General features: G+C 40.8%; 1 long non-coding RNA gene across 2 annotated transcripts; it reads left to right on the top strand.

Moving 5' to 3' along the window:
• Positions 1 to 7,671: 7,671 nt before the first annotated feature.
• LOC113893042 lies at positions 7,672 to 17,822 on the top strand. 2 transcript variants are annotated; one of them, XR_003511199.1, is made up of 3 exons: positions 7,672 to 7,759; positions 16,262 to 16,483; positions 17,667 to 17,822. It is a non-coding gene; the product is annotated as an uncharacterized LOC113893042 (long non-coding RNA). The 2 variants fall into 2 exon arrangements; XR_003511200.1 differs by lacking the exon at positions 7,672 to 7,759 and adding an exon at positions 9,805 to 10,472.
• Positions 17,823 to 18,695: the final 873 nt, after the last annotated feature.

Below are 18,695 nucleotides of genomic sequence, written 5' to 3'. Positions count from 1 at the left end.
TAGCAAGAAGAGATAAGAAAGCCTTCTTTAGCGATCAATGCAAAGAAATAGAGGAAAACAACAGAATGGGAAAGACTAGGGATCTCTTCAAGAAAATCAGAGATACCAAAGGAACATTTCATGCAAAGATGAGCTCGATAAAGGACAGAAATGGTATGGACCTAACAGAAGCAGAAGACATTAAGAAGAGATGGCAAGAATACACAGAAGAACTGTACAAAAAAGATCTTCACGACCCACAGAATCACAATGGTGTGATCACTGACCTAGAGCCAGACATCCTGGAATGTGAAGTCAAGTGGGCCTTAGAAAGCATCACTACGAACAAAGCTAGTGGAGGTGATGGAATTCCAGTTGAGCTATTCCAAATCCTGAAAGATGATGCTGTGAAAGTGCTGCACTCAATATGCCAGCAAATTTGGAAAATTCAGCAGTGGCCACAGGACTGGAAAAGGTCAGTTTTCATTCCAATCCCAAAGAAAGGCAATGCCAAAGAATGCTCAAACTACCACACAATTGCACTCATCTCACACGCTAGTAAAGTAATGCTCAAAATTCTCCAAGCCAGGCTTCAGCAATATGTGAACTGTGAACTTCCTGATGTTCAAGCTGGTTTTAGAAAAGGGAAAGGAACCAGAGATCAAATTGCCAACATCCTCTGGCTCATGGAAAAAGCAAGAGAGTTCCAGGAAAACATCTATTTCTGCTTTATTGACTATGCCAAAGCCTTTGACTGTGTGGATCACAATAAACTGTGGAAAATTCTGAAAGAGATGGGAATACCAGACCACCTGATCTGCCTCTTGAGAAATTTGTATGCGGGTCAGGAAGCAACAGTTAGAACTGGACATGGAACAACAGACTGGTTCCAAATAGGAAAAGGAGTACGTCAAGGCTGTATATTGTCACCCTGTTTATTTAACTTATATGCAGAGTACCTTATGAGAAACGCTGGACTGGAAGAAACACAAACTGGAATCAAGATTGCCGGGAGATATATCAGTCACCTCAGATATGCAGATGACACCACCCTTATGGCAGAAAGTGAAGAGGAACTAAAAAGCCTCTTGATGAAAGTGAAAGTGGAGAGTGAAAAAGTTGGCTTAAAGCTCAACATTCAGAAAACGAAGATCATGGCATCCGGTCCCACCACTTCATGGGAAATAGATGGGGAAACAGTGGAAACAGTGTCAGACTTTATTTTTCTGGGCTCCAAAATCACTACAGATGGTGACTGCAGCCATGAAATTAAAAGACGCTTACTCCTTGGAAGGAAAGTTATGACCAACCTAGATAGCATATTCAAAAGCAGAGACATTACTTTGCCAACAAAGGTTCGTCTAGTCAAGGCTATGGTTTTTCCTGTGGTCATGTATGGATGTGAGAGTTGGACTGTGAAGAAGGCTGAGCACCAAAGAATTGATGCTTTTGAAGTGTGGTGTTGGAGAAGACTCTTGAGAGTCCCTTGGACTGAAAGGAGATCCAACCAGTCCATTCTGAAGGAGATCAGCCCTGGGATTTCTTTGGAAGGAATGATGCTAAAGCTGAAACTCCAGTCCTTTGGCCACCTCATGCGAAGAGTTGACTCATTGGAAAAGCCCCTGATGCTGGGAGGGATTGGGGGCAGGAGGAGAAGGAGATGACAGAGGATGAGATGGCTGGATGGCATCACTGACTCGATGGATGTGAGTCTGAGTGAACTCCGGGAGTTGGTGATGGACAGGGAGGCCTGGCATGCTGCGATTCATGGGGTCGCAAAGAGTCGGACACGACTGAGCGACTGATCTGATCTGATCTGAAACGTCTTTTAAAGTGTTTTCTACCTCAGCAAAAAACCAGAAAATATCACAGCATGGACCACTAGATGGCGCACGAGCAGCGGTGATACCCCGGCATGTGAACGTGAAAGCCTTCGTTGCTCAGTCGTGTGACTCGGACCCATGGACTGTAGCCCGCCAGGCTCCTTTGTCCACGGGGATTCTCCAGGCAAGAATACTGCAGTGGGTTGCCATGTCCTTCTCCAGGGGATCTTCCCCATCCAGGGATCAAACAGAGGTCTTCCGCATTGCAGGCGGATTCTTAACGTCTGAGCCACCAGGGAAAAAAAAAACAATAGTTAGGCAAGGACAGACAGCCAGTGGGGCACCTGTGATCCTATTATTATGAATTTTATTTTGATTTGAGATAGTTGTAAATCAGACCTTGAGGAACAGTTACTTGATAAACAGTGCTGTTTAAAGGCAAAAGTGTAGCTTCAGAAAAATGTTCCTTTCATTATAAAATGAACCTGGTTTTCATTCAGGCACTTCTCCATAATTAAAAAAAATGAATCAGTTGGATCACTAAGGACCCTTTTCATGGAATTCTCACATCCCTTCCAACGCTCCCTTTCAGTCAGTGTGCTTCCCCATGGTTACTTTTATAAACCTGCAGGCTCGGCCACTGTGTTTCTTCGCTTGCTGCTCTGCTTTAATTGCTGCCTCTGCAATGTTTTGTTCTCCTTCTTTATCTTGGCCCAGACTATTAATTTCTAAAACCCATCAGCATCCAGTGACTGTTAGGACAACTTCAGAGAACCTCAAAAGAATTATGCCTGCGTGATTTTTAGCCCATATATTTGGTGCCGTTAAAATGTCATTTTTCCCTAGACTTCCATGATGTTGTGTCAAACATGAAATTAATCTTAACTGTACAGCGTTCACATTTTGACATCTCAATACCTTTATTGAGATGTTAAAATAGAATTTTCCTTTAAATATGTCAATATAAAAGACTTACTACTTTCCTACATGGTATCTCCCACATCAACTTTCATTATCCAGAGAAATGCATCTTTCATTTATAATAGAAGTCAGTGGGAAGAGGAAGTTTGTTGTATAGAAATTCATATTTACAGTCAACTTTCAACTTTTTAATGTTTTCTTTCATCCAATAATATAATGTATAACCATATAATCTACTACTGTAACTGCAGTTTTCAAAAATGTTATTTTGTCTCCCCGTGCTTCTCTGGCAGCTCAGACAGTAAAAAAATCTGCCTGCAATATATGTGTATCTCTCTCTATATATATATATCGGAGAAGACAATGGCACCCCACTCCAGTACTCTTGCCTGGAAAATCCCATGGATGGAGGAGCCTGGTGGGCTGCAGTCCATGGGGTCGCACAGAGTCGGACACGACTGAGCGACTTCACTTTAACTTTCATGCATTGGAGAAGGAAATGGCAACCCACTCCAGTGTTCTTGCCTGGAGAATCCCAGGGACAGAGGAGCCTGGTGGGCTGCCATCTATGGGGTTGCACAGAGTTGGACAGGACTGAAGTGACTTAGCAGCTATATATATGTGCATTCTTTTAAAAATATTCTTCTCTGTTATGGTTTATCACAGGGTGTCGAATATGGTTCCCCGTCTATACGGTAGGACCTCGTCGTGTGTACATCCTATATACAAAAGCTTACGTCTGCTAACCCCAGCCTCCTACTCCATCCTTTCCCCAGTTCCCTTCCCCTTGACAACCTGTTTCATAGATAGGTTCCTTGGTGTCATATTTTAGATTCCACACGTACATGATGTCATATGGCATTTGTCTCTTTCTGACTTACTTCACTTAGTATGATAACCTCTAGTTGTATCTGCCTTGGGACCTCAATGCCTAGGCTTGCCAGGCAGACTGGTTCACTCTGTAGGCTTTTGCTTAATCTCTTCTCTTCCCCCGCACTTTGCTGTGGCAAAGATGGCAAAATCCCTGTCCGGGAGCAGAGCTCATGCTGAGAAGGCCCAACCAGCCCAGGCCCACATTTCCCAGCCCCTCCATCCCTTGCATCCAGGCTGGGCCATGTTGCTAGTTCTTGCTAGCACAATATGAGTGGAGATGATGTTGGCCATTTCTTGACCAAGATGATTAAGAACCTTCTTGGTACTTTTCCCTCCCTTTCTGCCAAGTAGATATTAACAAACAGGATGATGTTGGAAGCCGTGTAGAAGGTGGTGGAGATTCCATCAGCTTGGAGCTCTGAATGGTTGTATGGAGCAGAGTCTTCCTCCACTTCTATGCCCATTTTTCCATTCCTGCCACCTAACCAAGAACATTTCTTTTGAATTTTATGTGAGTGAGAAATAAGCTTGTGCTGTGCTAAGTCATTAAGATTTTTTTTACACAGCAAATAGTCTTACCTTAATTTATCCACAAAAGTGATTTTCCTAACTGGAATGCTTTTTTTTTCACTATAGAGGTAGGGGACAGAGACTATTTTATTGATCACCTATTTTATGCTAAGGATATCATAATGGTAATAACTTCAGTGATTTATACATGGTATCATTATTAAAAATTTTCCCAGTTCCAAGAGCTTGTCATCATTATGTTACTGATACAGCTTTGATTAGTACAGCCTATTGGGTAATTATGTTTAAATATAGACAATTTCTGACTTGCATTAAAAGGCTCACCTGGGGACTTAATTCACTACTGGATACCGGGTTGAGTAAGCCAAAGATTGATGGGGAAAATATGGGAGATGACCACATGGCATTCTGAAATATTTAAGTCTGGGTCTAGTGCAGACACCGGCTTTGGGCTACATATGGAGATAATAGAGAAAGATGAAATTGATAGAGTAGACTCAAGATAAAGAATGGTGGAATGTGAAGCTAAGAAATTTGGACTTTGGTCTATAAGGAATTGGTAGGGGGAGGGTAGTCAAGTCACATGAACCAAACTCTGCTTTAAGAAGATATATTTGGCAGTAATATTATATATAGCCAACTTACAAACTAACTTTTTTAGAGAAGGTATATATACCTTCTCTATATATGGCTGTGCTGCTTGTGGGATCTTAATTCTGCAACCAGGGATGGAACCCAGGCCCCAGCTATGGAAGCTCCGAATCCTAACCACTGGATCACCAGGGAATTCCTTAGAGAAGATGTTCTGTTGTTACATTGATTGTCCTGTGCATTAAACAGCATCTTTGGTCTCTACCAAGTGAATAACAGTAGCAACTCCCACTCTCTTCACATGGGACAACCACCAGACATTGGACATTGCCAAGCATCCTACGGTAATGTCCCTATCCCCCACCCCTTGCTTTTATCAGAAGGTCCAGGTGGATGAGGCTGCATTCCTCCCACAATGCAACTGATCTTGAGACCACAAAGATATGGCCACCCATGGCCCATGCCCTCCCTTCTGCCATATTCTAGGTTCTCAGGATCCTGGAAATCTTTGCCCAAATAGCTCCATTTGCCAAGTTGTGGTGATTTGGAACCAGTGTGGATTGAGTTTGGCCCGGAAGCTCGGGCATCCATGTACCTGTGCCTGTGGGTCCTCCTGGTACTAGAAGGAAGCAGTGTGGGAGGAGAAGGGGTGACTCCTGAAAATTCCCACGTGGGGCTCCAGGAATGTGAGAATTCTAAATTTGAGTCTGACCTCCAGCCATGGGCCCTACTGAGAAACTTAGAGGGATGATGCTGGAGGTGGCGAGGAGAGCAGCGGTACCTTGTCACCAGAATTTTGGGCTAGCTGGCTGAGGTGGGGTGAGGAGGAACCTGGGCCGTGTGGGACAGAACTTCTGTGCCTCTTGCCACAGACTTGCAGTTTGCATTTCACAATCCATTTAGGATAACTTGGGAGGAAGAAGTTGGGACTCTGAAATCATATGCATCTAGATCCAGCCTGATCCTGCCTGTAGCATCTGTGTGGCAGGTGAGTGAGGCCAGAAAAATTAGGGTACCTTGGCCAGACAGAGAAAGAGAAAGGACATCCAAAGAGTTTGTGAAAAGGCACAGATGCGTGCAGAATGCTTGAGTGTTTGGAAGTTGTTTAGGAACTAGGAAGATGAAGGTGTGGATGGAGGGCAGAATGCTGGGGAAAGAGCCAAAGAGTCTGCAAGGACCCCACACATGGGTCCTCAAAGGAGCCGAGACTTTCTACAGCAGCCACACAGAGCCTAGGGGGTGGCTACGCAGAGCAGGCTCTGTGATTCAGCTCTGGATGGAAGAGGAGAGAAAGTAAAGACTGGGAGAACAGAAAGTTGTTTTTAAAATTCTGATGAGATGCTGGGCTGAACAAAGACACTGAGCAGGAAAATGAAGAGTGGAGAGATTCTGTGAAGGCTGAATTGCTCTTAGAATGACAGCTACTGATAAACCCCGAGTGCGGGGAGCTGCCCATGAGAACGGGGTCCTTTGTCCGAAGGACACAGCTCTGGGAGCTGCCTCAGTCCTTGAGGGTTTGCTTGCAAACATAGCTCTCTGTCCCGCCACCCCAGAGATTAGGCGCTTATTTACTGCAGGCACCTGGAGTTCTGTGCAAACTTCTCACGCACAGAGAAATGTTACCTGGTGTAAGAAATAATAACAGGGAGCCATTCCCATGCTCTCAAGATTTCTTGTGACTGTTTGTAAGATGTATAGGCTAACCAAGAAAAAATGTCAACTGTCTTGTCTTTCTCACGCTTTTCTGTATAAATATGAGATGTTGAATAAAGTTGGTGTCAGACTGCGTCCCTTCGTGGTGACGTGTCTGAACCTCTCGACCCCATCTTTGTAGTCTCTTGCTTTAGTTTCTTTCTTAGCCCCGCCGTGCACGTTCTCGGGACCTGATCGACTTTGCTGGCTGGCTCCGGCACCCGAGCATCTTGAAATATTGACACATGCTTTTGGCTTTTAAGGTTTTGGCATAGATGATTTTGGTTCTCACATGGGGACACACCAATAAAATTTTCAAGCAGGATTTAAAATTTTTGTGTTCTTCCTTTTCAGGATGACTTTGTAGACCTTTTAACTTCCATATCTTTTTAAAAGTTTGCAATTCACTTCTGTATGTGTGTATGAAACAGACTTTTTTCCCTAAAAAAATATGATATCAAAGGTAGAGAGTTCAGACTGAATGAAAACCAGAAAAGGTTCTAGTTGAAAGCAACAGGGATTCTGATGCCCCTGAAATCACTCAGCCTTCGTGTCTCCAGAAATGCCAACACAGACAACTCTTCATGTCACTGTCCCACAAGGCATTGGCCTTTCCTGCACGGAAATAATATATGGAAATGAGAGTCAAAAGGAGTATAATATTCCAATTTAAGTCAAGAGAGCAAATTCTTTGGGGCTTCATTTTGGGGTAGAAAGGTCATCCAAATAAAATATTAATTTGCATCTCTATACATCTGTCTTCAAGAAAGATAACTAGTCTATATTTGGAAAATCTTGACAGGCAATTGCATTCACATTAACCTTTTGTTGGGACATCAGCAGGAGTGAGGTGTCTCTGAATTATTAGCATTCTTCTCTACAACTGGAAATTTCCATCTCTTCCAACAAGTTTTCAGGCTCCTTCCTTAGGGTCCAGTAACTATGAAATGCCAATTAGATAACAGCAAACAATGGGCTCATGAGGCCTGGAGGAATTCCAAATCATCTCGTGGGCTTGTCGGGCCTTCTTCTGGACAATGAGAGAAATGCGGGTATCGCAGCAGCCTAGCTAAAGGGCACATTGTTCTGCACTGAGAGGCCTCTGTGCCGTGTGTTTTGATACACTTTCAAGTTCATAGAATCAGGGCATCTGGATTCAGAAGGGATCTGAGAAGGTCATTCAAATCTGTCTTTCCTCTTCCCATTTTATCTTTATACAGACAAACACATTTAAGTCAACAAGTCTCTTTAAACAGTTACCCTGTCTAGAGTGCTGGGACAAGAATAAGTGAAAGGAGCCATGACCTAAGCCTTTGCCTGGAGTGGGCAGCAAAGCCTTTTCAGAAAAGGTAGGAGGTAAAGTGGAAAGTATTGTTTAGACTGGATCTGGGCAACTGTGTCAGGAGAGCATGTGAGGCAGAGGAAATTAGATGCAAGAATGTGCAGAGGCGGGAAGAACAAAGCCGGTCAGTGAGATATCACATTGGTGTGCAAGCTGGATCTGATAGAAAATTCACAGAAAGAGGAGGCGGTAAGGTAATGCAGGTCTTTTCCACTGAGAATTGATGAATCTTTGGACTATTCTGAAAGCAGTGGTGACTATCAAAGCTTTTTGAGCCTGGGGATGAACAATAAACCCATCCAACAATCAAGGAATTTACTCATGGAAAAAGCAAAAGAAAATTTACTCAAGGAAAGAAATTGATTCTGATTTAAGAGAATGTATAGATCTGGTATTTCCATTAAGGCAGATTATAATGATGCCTTTAGTTTAGGCTTGATGAGTTTACAAACTCATTTCTAGGAAATACACACCCCTTTGCCTGCCACTTGGCCGTATCACTGTCCCTTGTCAGAAATAAGGAGAAGCGGCAGGCCTGGAGAATGAGTGCTGAATCTCTGAAGACATATCCTTTCAAGATGGTGCTAAAAAAGGGGTGTAGGCTAGGTGTGGGCGGGTGTATTTGTCTGCTCTGGAAGACTAGTAAAAGGCCATAGACTGGGGGGCTTCAACAACAAAAATTTATTTCTTACAGTTCTGGAGGTTGGGAAGTCCAAGATTAAGGTGTTAGCCAATAGTTTCTGGTGAGAGCTGTAGATGGCTGCTTCTTGATGTGTTCTCACATGGCAGAGAGAGAGAGGGGACTTTTTTTCCTCTTATTATAAGGCAAAAGTCCTATTCTATCAGGGTCCCATCAATATGACTTCATTTAACATTGATTACCTCCTGAAGATCTTATCTCCAGATACAGTCACTTGGGGGTTAAGACTTCAATATGTAAATTTGGAGGGCACAATTCAGTCCATGACAGTGGGTTACATGCAGCACTGAATCAATTGCACATTGGAGACTTTTCACTTATCTAGGATTTTAAAAACTTGATGGAAGATGCAGAATCATCACTGTGGCAGGTAAGAAGGTTATACTTTCTACCGCATTCTCTCACTAGTTTGTTAAACTTTCCCATAATCTTAAAACTGATCAAGACTACTCTTTTGATATATCAAAATCAAGCAAATAATGACACATGATTAATGAGTTATTTTCACATAAATGTATTATAACTATATGGAATAAAGTGGGCTGCTCAGTCTTTGTGCATACTCAGTCATTCAGTCCTGTCTGACTCTTTGCTGTCCCATGGACAGTATCCCGCCATGCACCTCTGTCCATGGAATTTTCCAGGCAAGAATACTGGAGTGGGTTGCCAATTCCTATGCCAGGGGATCTTCCTGACTTGGGGATGGAACCCATGTCTGCTGCATTTCCTACATTGGCAGGCAGATTCTTCATCACTGAACCATCTGGAAAGCCCTTCTGCTCAATCTACCTTTTGCCGATAATAGTCTTGACTTAACTGACCATTGGCCATGTGATGTGCTGGGGTTTTTCCTCTCATTAATCTTCACAATAACAGCATGACATAAAGATCTCCATTCCACAGATGAGAAAATTGAAGCCTAGAGAACTTGGTAACTTAAGTAATTTAGGACAGATTTCAAATTCAGTCTTGGATGGATCCCAAGTCCAGAAATTCCCCTGTACCGTATTACCATTCTTGGTATTATATTGTCTTTCACTGAATTGATGAAATAACGATCAAAATAATATTAAAAAAAATGAAGAACTTGAAAGAATGGGGTTAACAACCATCAGAATCACCTGGAGAGTTTTTTTTTTTTTTTTAACCCTGATGTAATTCTTATCTTCCACCTTAAAACACAACTGTTTGAAGGAGACACAGACATAAAAAACAGACTTATGGACACAGGGGAAGGGAAGGAGAGGGTGGGAAGAATGGAGAAAGTAGCATGGAAACATAAACACTACCGTAAGTAAAATAGATAGCCAGTGGAAATTTGCTCTTTGACTCAGGGAACTCAAACTGGGACTCTGTGACAACTTAGAGCCTGGGGGACGGGGTGGGAGGTGGAAGAGAGGTTCAAGGCGGGGGTACGTATTTATACCTATGACTGATTCGTGTTGCTGTATGCCAGAAAACAACACAATATTGTAAAGCAATTATGCTTCAATTAAAAAGAAATAAATTAAGAAAACACAAATGTGCAAACCAATGAGGCTTGGTTCAGAGTCTCTAAAGATGGGGTTAGAAATCTTTATTTTATAAAGTTACTTAAGTAATCTAGCCAGGTTTGGGAGTGTGATGTCCCTCAAAAGATATGTCCATGTCCTATTCTCTGGAAACTGAATGTGATCTTACTTGGAAGGAATCTTTGCCACATACTGAAGCATCTCTAGATGAGATCATCCTAGATTATGTAGGTAGGCCCTAAATCCAATGACTAGTGTCCTTATAAGACACAGAGAGAAGAAGAGAAGGCTGTGTAAAGATAGAGGCAGAGATTAGAATGATGCAGCCACAAGTCAAATAATGCCAGGAGCCACCAGAAGACACAGGAAAGATTCTCCTTCAGAGAGAGTACAACGTGCTAACACCTTGGTTTCTGACTTCTGGCCTGTAGGATTGTTGTTTGAGCCACCCAAGTTTGTGGTCGTTTGTTACAGCATCCCTAAGAAACTAATACAAGGATCTGACGTAGGTAAGAGAGAACAGCGAAGTAATTAAGGTAGGATTGAATGTGGGAGTGAGAGAGAAAACATTGAAAATAATATAGGACATCTTTTTGCCATTTAGAAATGCTTCCAATTTAACAGGCTATTTTGATTTTGATCTCTCACTGTTGGAAGCTCCATCTATATATTATTAACAATCTTAAAAGTATTAAGTAAACTCTTGTAAATCGTATTTGCATTAACTAGGAATGGTCATTCAAGTCTATGTAGTTAAACCCATTGTGCATGTGGGCTTTACGAGTCTGTTCAGGAAAAGATTATATGCCTTCCTAGGTGGGTAGGGAAGGGGTTAATATAAGATAAACAAAAAATAAACAATTACCTAGAGAATATATATCCATTAAGAAGATGTGAGATAAAGGGAGTGGAAACAGTGAAAGTCACCTCTTTCACTTTGAGCCTCTGGAGGTGCAAATTCCCCTTTTTTCTATGCTTTAGCAAGCAGGGCTCCTGGTGATAAAGGCTTTCCCACTCTTTGGGAGATAGTCAGTGCAAGACATACAGGAACACTTCTGTAGTTAACACGAATAAAAACAAGTAGAAGACAGCTGACTGTTCTTGGGCATCAGGCCAATAATTCTTTTTCCTCTCTAAATGTTGTAAAATATTATGCCATCTTTTTACAGATGGCCAACACGCACATGAAAAGATGCTCATCACAGCTAATTATTAGAGAAAAAATAAAACTATGAGTTACCACCTAACACTAGTCAGAGTGACCATCATTAAAAAGTCTACAAATAAAAAAATGGTGGAGAAGATATGGGAAAAAAAGGAACCCTTCTATGCTGTTTGTATGAATATAAATTGGTGCAGCCACTATGGAGAACAGTACGGAAGTTACTCATAAAATTAAAATTAGAATTTCCATATGATCAGGCAGTGCCACTCTGGGTGTATAGCTGGACAAAACTCTAGTTCAAAATGATACCCGCACCCCTATGTTCATAACAGCACTATTCACAATAGCCAAGACATAGAAACAAGCTAAACATCCATATGTCCATATGACATCCATATGACAGATGAATGAATAAAGAAGATGTGCGACTTATCTACCTATCTATCCAACTACACAATGGCATATTATTCAACCAGAAAAAAGAATGAAACAATGCCATTTTTAGTTACATGGATGGACCTATAGATTATTATACTAAGTCAGAAAGAGAAAGACAAACAGGTATGATATCACTTATGTGTGGAATCTAAAATACGACACAAATAAACTTGTCTATGAAACAGAGACACTCTCACAGTCATAGAGAAGAGACTTGTGGTTACCAAGGGGGTGGTGGGAGAGGGATGGAGTGGGGGTTTGAGGCCAGGAGATGCAAACCATTATATATACAGTGGATAAACAACGAGGTCCTACTCTATAGCACTGTACTGTAGAGGGAATGTGTGTACTGTATATACAGTGTATATACTGTACTGTAGAGGGAGTGATATTCAATATCCTGTAATAAACTATAATGGAAAACAATATGAAAAATAATAAATATATAACTGAATCACTTCGCTGTACACCAGAAACCAACACAACATTGTAAATCAACTATACTTTAAGAAAAAATAATATGTCATCTTTTGAAGGACTCAGAGCTGTACAGCAATTATTTTAAATTACATGTCAACTCAAAAGAAACAACTGAACCTGGGTCTCCCACATTGCAGGCAGATGCTTTCACCTCTGAGCCACCAGGGAAGTATTAAGTCCTATATTATTGACAATTAGAAAAATAGCCAACATCATGTTGGACCAATTTAACATGATATTGCCTCTGTTTTACTTGTATTTTTGGCTATGAAAAGATCTCTTGAGATTACACTAGTATGTTGTTTTAGTAATGTATTAGTTTGATTTCTCCAAATATATTCTAGCCCAGACATTTTCTCTAAACTCCAGATTGAGCACTTCTAAACTAATTTGACATCTCCATTTGGACAAGTAACCAAAAAATAACTGATTTCTTCCCCAAAACTTGCTCGTTGCTCAATGTTCCCCATCTCAGTTAGTGGTACCACCGTTCACCCACACTCAAGTCAGAAACAATAGAGTCATTCTCCCGTCTTTTTCTTCTGGCAACCACCTTACCTTCATCTAGATCAGGTAATATTTGCTCAGTCTTCCAGAAACATTCTGAATCGTATCACATCTCTCCCCCTCAGGCTGCTCCATCATCTGTTACCTTGATTACTGCAATAAACTCTGTACTAGTCTCTCTGCTTCTACTCTGCCCCTCACAGTTGATTCTCCACCTAGCAACCAAAGTTTTAAAATATAAACCAAAATATGTATAATACTGTTCTCAGTTATGTCCGACTTTTGTGACACCATGGTCTGTAGCCCACCAAGCTCCTCTGTCCATGGGATTTCCCGGGCAAGAATACTGGAGTGGGTTGCCATTTCCTCCTCCAGGAGATCTTCCAAGGGATCGAACCTGCATTTCTGTGTCTCCTGCATTGGCAGGTGGCTTCTTTACCACTGTGCTGCCTGGGTTATATCTTTCCTTAAAATCCTCTAATGACTTTGAATTATTTAACATACAGGCAACTATTTAAACTGAGACCCTAAGTAACTACAGCTTCAACAAGACAAAAGGGCTGTTAATGATGTCTACACAGGTCAGGAACCCAGGCGACTTTTATCTTATTGCTCTACTATGCATAGTTTGTAATCTGGATCCTCATTCAAGATGGCTTAAGGTCAACTCATCTGCTTCCAGGCCAGTAGGAACTGGAAAAGGGGAGGGGATGCAGGTTTCCATTGCACTCACATTCTATTGGCCAGAGATTAGTTGTTACTGCACTCAACTGCAAGGGAGGCTTAGAGATATAATTTTAATTCCATGTAGTTATACACTGTGTTGGAAATTAAGGTTTCTATTACAATAGCAAAAAGTGAGAATGGATATTCAAGAACAATATGGTAGACTAGGTTATGATAATACATAGACCCAACTATGTTGGTACTCAACAAAATGGAAGTTAGTTTTATCCCACAAAAGAGTTTTGGGTAAGTGAATATCAATTGATGTAACTTTTCTGGATGTGGTCATTAGGTTTCCAGTGGGTAGAGGCTCTGTCATCTTACACATGTGGCTTTGAAGGTTGCCATCAACATTTCTATCCCAGACAGCAAGAACGGAGAAATGGCACAGAGACACACAGGTGGATCATTTGTATTGGCCAGTCCAGAAAGTTCACATCACTTCTACTCACATTCTATTGGCTAGTTCTCATTCGTATGACCATTGCTAAGTGAATTGCTATAAAATTTGGTCTGGCTACATGCCCAGAAGGAAGAGGAGAATAGAGATTTGGATAAAAACTTGCCTGGAGAATCCTAGGGACAGGGGAGCCTGGTGGGTTGTCTTCTATGGGGTTGCACAGAGTCGGACACGACTGAAGTGACTTAGCAGCAGCAGCAGCAGCAAACTTCCCATCTCACACAATAAAATCCAAAGTCCTTACCAGACATAAAGCCCTTACAAAGTGGCCCACAACTAACTTTCTTTAATCTTTCTACCGCTGATTAGCTCCAGCTTCCCCAGTCCTCTTTCTGTTCCTTGACCTTACCAAGTCTGTTTTCACTCCAGGGTGTTTGCAACTGCTGTTTGTCTGTGTGGAACCTTTCCCCCAGATTTTCACATGTCTCACTCCCTCACTTCATTGAGTTCTCAACTTAAAATCTATCTTCTAGAGAAACTATCTGTAGCCACTACCACATCCTTGACTATTTCCCATCAAAGCCAAGTCCCCTATCATGCTTCATTTTTATGCATATAACTCGTTCATCTGTTTATCTATGGCTGGTGTCTACCCATAACCCATATTCATTTTGATTGTATTATCTGCTTTATTCAGTTATATCCCTAACTGCCCAGAAAATTGCCATAGTAATCACACAATAAATTGTTGATGATTTTTAGTAATTAATTAACTAAGATAAACTCTTTTGGTTACACATAAGATTTAATTCACCATAACATTTTATGAACCAATACCTTTCCACTCTTATGAATTTTCTCTATCCAAGAGCATTCTCCAGAGTGTTAATGTCTGCATCCCTATTTGTAGAATGGAGGTAATCACACACCTATATCCTAGAGTGATCATCAAGATTATACAAGGTAACGTATGTAAAATGCTGAGCGGTGTGTGGCACTTGATCACACACACATTGTGCCTTCAACAAGTATTAGCTCTGATTACTGCTGCAGCTGCAGCCACCTCTCGATTTCTATAAGGAAAGCTTTCAAAGTACAGAAAAGGGGGAGAAATTTATTAATCATTTACATATTTCTAAATTATTTCCTAAATTTATGGAGAGAATTAACCGATCTAAAATATAGCTATTTGTTATCCTGATGGTAAAGGGAAAAGTGAGCAAGTTCTGAATTGCCTTTCATCTGTTCAAACTATCTAGATTTTGTCTTTCCAGCCCCAGTTTGACTGTAATAATACGACAGTTTAGAATATTACAGCCATTCTTTCAACATGACCTACTGAAGAAAAAGCAGAACAAAATCCTCTGGTAACAGTCTGTACTGTGTCTAATGCATTATTGATCATGACAGGGATTTCCATTTGGTTTTTCCTTTCAAGTTAAGAATACATTCAATCATACAACCGACGAGTTGCATGTGCTATATTCCAGTTCACAGAACCGCTAAAGGAGATACAATTATGCAAGCTAATCCAGTCTCTTGGATAATTCTTGTGAAAAACTATGATCAAAACAACCCATGTGAATAAGGGTCACCAGGAAATGGCTTTCGAAGATTAAAAGAGGCTGAGACTATTTAGCTAGTGAAAACATTGAAGTAATTGTTTTAAAATAAAGAATCATCCCGTTTGAATTTTGTAGCAATCATTTAAAAAATAAGCTCTTCCTTGACTCATTGGTATGAATATTTTTTCCCCTGATGTTACTAAATAATTTCATAGGCCTTGGTAATGGGTCACCAATAGATAGGGTGAGTGAGCGGGTCTAAGTCTCCTTTACTGTTCATTCTGGGCCTGGCAGTCTCTCCTTCCCAGATCTTCCCAAAGAAGGTCAAAGGTTTTGTATATATTACCTTATGGGCATAGCATACAACTGCTGGAAGGAGTTGGGATGTCTGACAGTGATTGAAATGCAATTCCTATGAAAGTGCAGCACATGAAAAATGGCACCCTTCCCCCTCCCCACCAGCACTCACCACACACGGTTTTAATTCCCATTCCAGCTTGTACTTGATACTTATTACACGGTTACCCAACCTCCTCTACTTCAGGCTGAGTGGCACACTGGGAAATGGAGCCTGTAAATGGATACAGAAATAGAATTGCTGAGGGAAAAAGAGAGAGGTTATGACTTTGGCTGGCTCAGATGACAACTCTCCTTTTCTGGACAGTGGATTCCCTCGTCCTGAAGTTAAGGGACGGCAATGGGGCAGAGTCAAAGTCTTCCTCGTGCTTTGCGGTTGCTCTTGCTGCTGTGGTTCAAAGGGTAGTATCTGTGCCATCCAAGAAATTGTTTCTCAACCCCTCCCCATGAATGATGTCATTGGTGGAAAGTTGGCAAGGCTCCCTGAATGTTGACACATCTTCTCTTTGGTTTGCCATGCTGGCGCCACATTTTCATCTCTCTGTATATTTTCATGGGTAGTTTAATAAGACATTGAGAAGTATCTGTTAGGTATTGCTAAGTTGCTGCCATGCTAACCTGAAAGTTTTTCTACTTTATTTGATTTTGTTTTTTATTAAGACAGATCAACTGAGCAGAATAACTGAATCTCAGGCTGAATAGGATCATAATGAGCCTCTAAGGATTGATCTTGAACATTCAGTCTCTTTGATTGTTGGAGACAGAAAGGAAATTGGACACCATCTACTCCAAACCCATCACTTTATCTTAGGAATTTGAAGGTCCAACAGAATCAATGACTTGCCTGAGGACACAGCTCACTAGAAATAGAGAGCTGAGCAGGTAATCTATCAATTGCCTAATATTATTCTGCGTCACTTATCTGAATGGAAGCAAGGAAAGGGAAATAATGAATATTTATTATGGGTCAGGTCTGTGCAGGTGTTTTATATATATTCTCTATTTTTATCTCCATAAAGGTACATATTTTTATCCATATAATGTCAATAAAGAATTTTGTTTTTATAAAAAGTAAGAGATTTTTAAATTTAAAGTTTCTGCAAAGCAACTATTCAAATTACTAAACACATTTATCAAAGAGAGTAAAAAAAAAATAGTGAGATGTCTTTATTTCTAATGACCATACTCTGTTTCCACCCAGGGTCCCTGCTATTACTACTAAGGTAGCTGGGAACATGAGTAAGTAGGAAGTCACATTTCAAAAATAATAGTTAGTGGAAAAGACTATGAATAAACTAGGAGGGATATCTCACTAGGAGATGAGACTGTGAACCACCAAAGCACACACTATTAAATAATTATATCTGCATTCAGTCAAATTCTTCATAGCATGTACCTCAACATATGCTATTACCTATAACTCCTTAATTTCCCTTTTCTCTGCTTCACACTGGCCACTCCCTTCTGTTCTCATGGTCTTTATCCAGACAGGGAAGAGTAAAATTGAGTAGAGTTTCCCTTAGATTATAGTCCTGCTTCCCTGAGATTATACCATGCTCTTGACTGGAATTCTGGTTGTTGTCAAAACTCTTCAAACAAACATTTAAAGTCCCTGGGTTTGCCACCATGATGACATCTCTTTTATTATGTATAGATTAGACCACTTTTTCTCTCTCCTAGAGGATGGTCTTATCTTCTTTTAAAAATATTAGCAAATGCTTTTATTATCTCAACCATGTATTTATCACTTATTGTGACAATGTAATTGAATTGTGAGATGAATTAAAGTCACTTCCTCTGTATTAATCATGGAACCTCAGCTCTGGAAGGAGCCTTAGGAAACCATCTCACCCAAGCCTCTTTGTCTAGGTGAGGGAATGCCTTATCAGGCACACCATGAGGCTTTTTCTCTTAACTAAATCCAGAAATGACACAGAACAGTTTATCTCAAAATTCACTTCAGCTGACATTTAAAAAGTAGTGATTATTCCTTATAGTTAAACACAATCTTTCTAGTTTTGTTTAACTTTATTTCTTCATTAGCTTTTTTTTTTTAATCCCCCAGGAAAAGATGGGAAGTATTCCAGAATTGTGGAATGACTATACAGGCAGAAGCCAGGCGAAAAAACAGAAGGTGACCTCACAGTGGTTTGGTTGAATGAAACTTGATCAAAAATATAAGTGATTAAATAAACTTTGGGGAATGACCTTGACATTCAAAGAGGTTTGGTCCTGAATTTCCTGCATATGTTATATGAATTTTCCATCTCCCCAGAATGAACAGGGAAACAGTTGGTTGTTAAATCTAGGGAAGAACCAGAAGAAGAGAGATGGTAGACTTCAGATTGGGGCTCATTGAAAAAGGAAGTTGCTTGGAGACCAGCTAGATTGCCTTTATTGCTGCAAAAGCAACAGCCACATCCCTCACAACCTCTTGGGTGTCCCAGAAGAATCTCTATTCCACAGGTAGAGCTTACGATGGGGAAAATAGATGGGGAAATGCTCTGGGCACCAGGAGGCTCCAGGGCTCCCTTGGTGACTAAGGCTATTTTTATAATCCAACTGTGGACAGTATGACTTCAAAGACCCTACAGAAATCTGAGAGGTAATTTTTAATTTTTACTATATCTTATTAACTTTAAAGTGGCTGGGTGCTTTTTTAGCTGGGATGAAATGCTTTTTCAGTACCAAACCAAAAATTTACTTTGACAGTCTTTTGAGGTAATGAAGGGAAACAAGAAAAGTGAGTGTTATTAGATGTGAAGAAATTTCCATTTTCCATCTCACTGACCTCTGACACAGCAGGCACACAGACAAAGGTTGGTTTTCAGTCAGTAGCTTATCAAACCAGGGTACATGGCATGCTCCCTGGGACACCCAGTTCACCGACAGCAGTGGGAACTTGTTTCTATCTGCTCTCTGTTTATTCAAGGGTCACATGTATAGCCTCACTGATAAATGTGCTTTCATTTCAAATAGATTCTCCAAAACTTGGCATTAAATTGATTCTACAAGCACAGGGACACAAGGAACAAGAGACTAACTTTGTACTTAGCTTGATGTTTCCTTTGTTATTCAATTGCGAAGTCGTGAC

The sequence above is a fragment of the Bos indicus x Bos taurus genome, chromosome 5 (assembly GCF_003369695.1).
Source record: "Bos indicus x Bos taurus breed Angus x Brahman F1 hybrid chromosome 5, Bos_hybrid_MaternalHap_v2.0, whole genome shotgun sequence".
In the NCBI taxonomy this organism is placed as follows: domain Eukaryota; kingdom Metazoa; phylum Chordata; class Mammalia; order Artiodactyla; family Bovidae; genus Bos; species Bos indicus x Bos taurus.
Note: the sequence above shows the minus strand (reverse complement) of the source record. Positions and strands in the feature narration are given on the sequence as shown.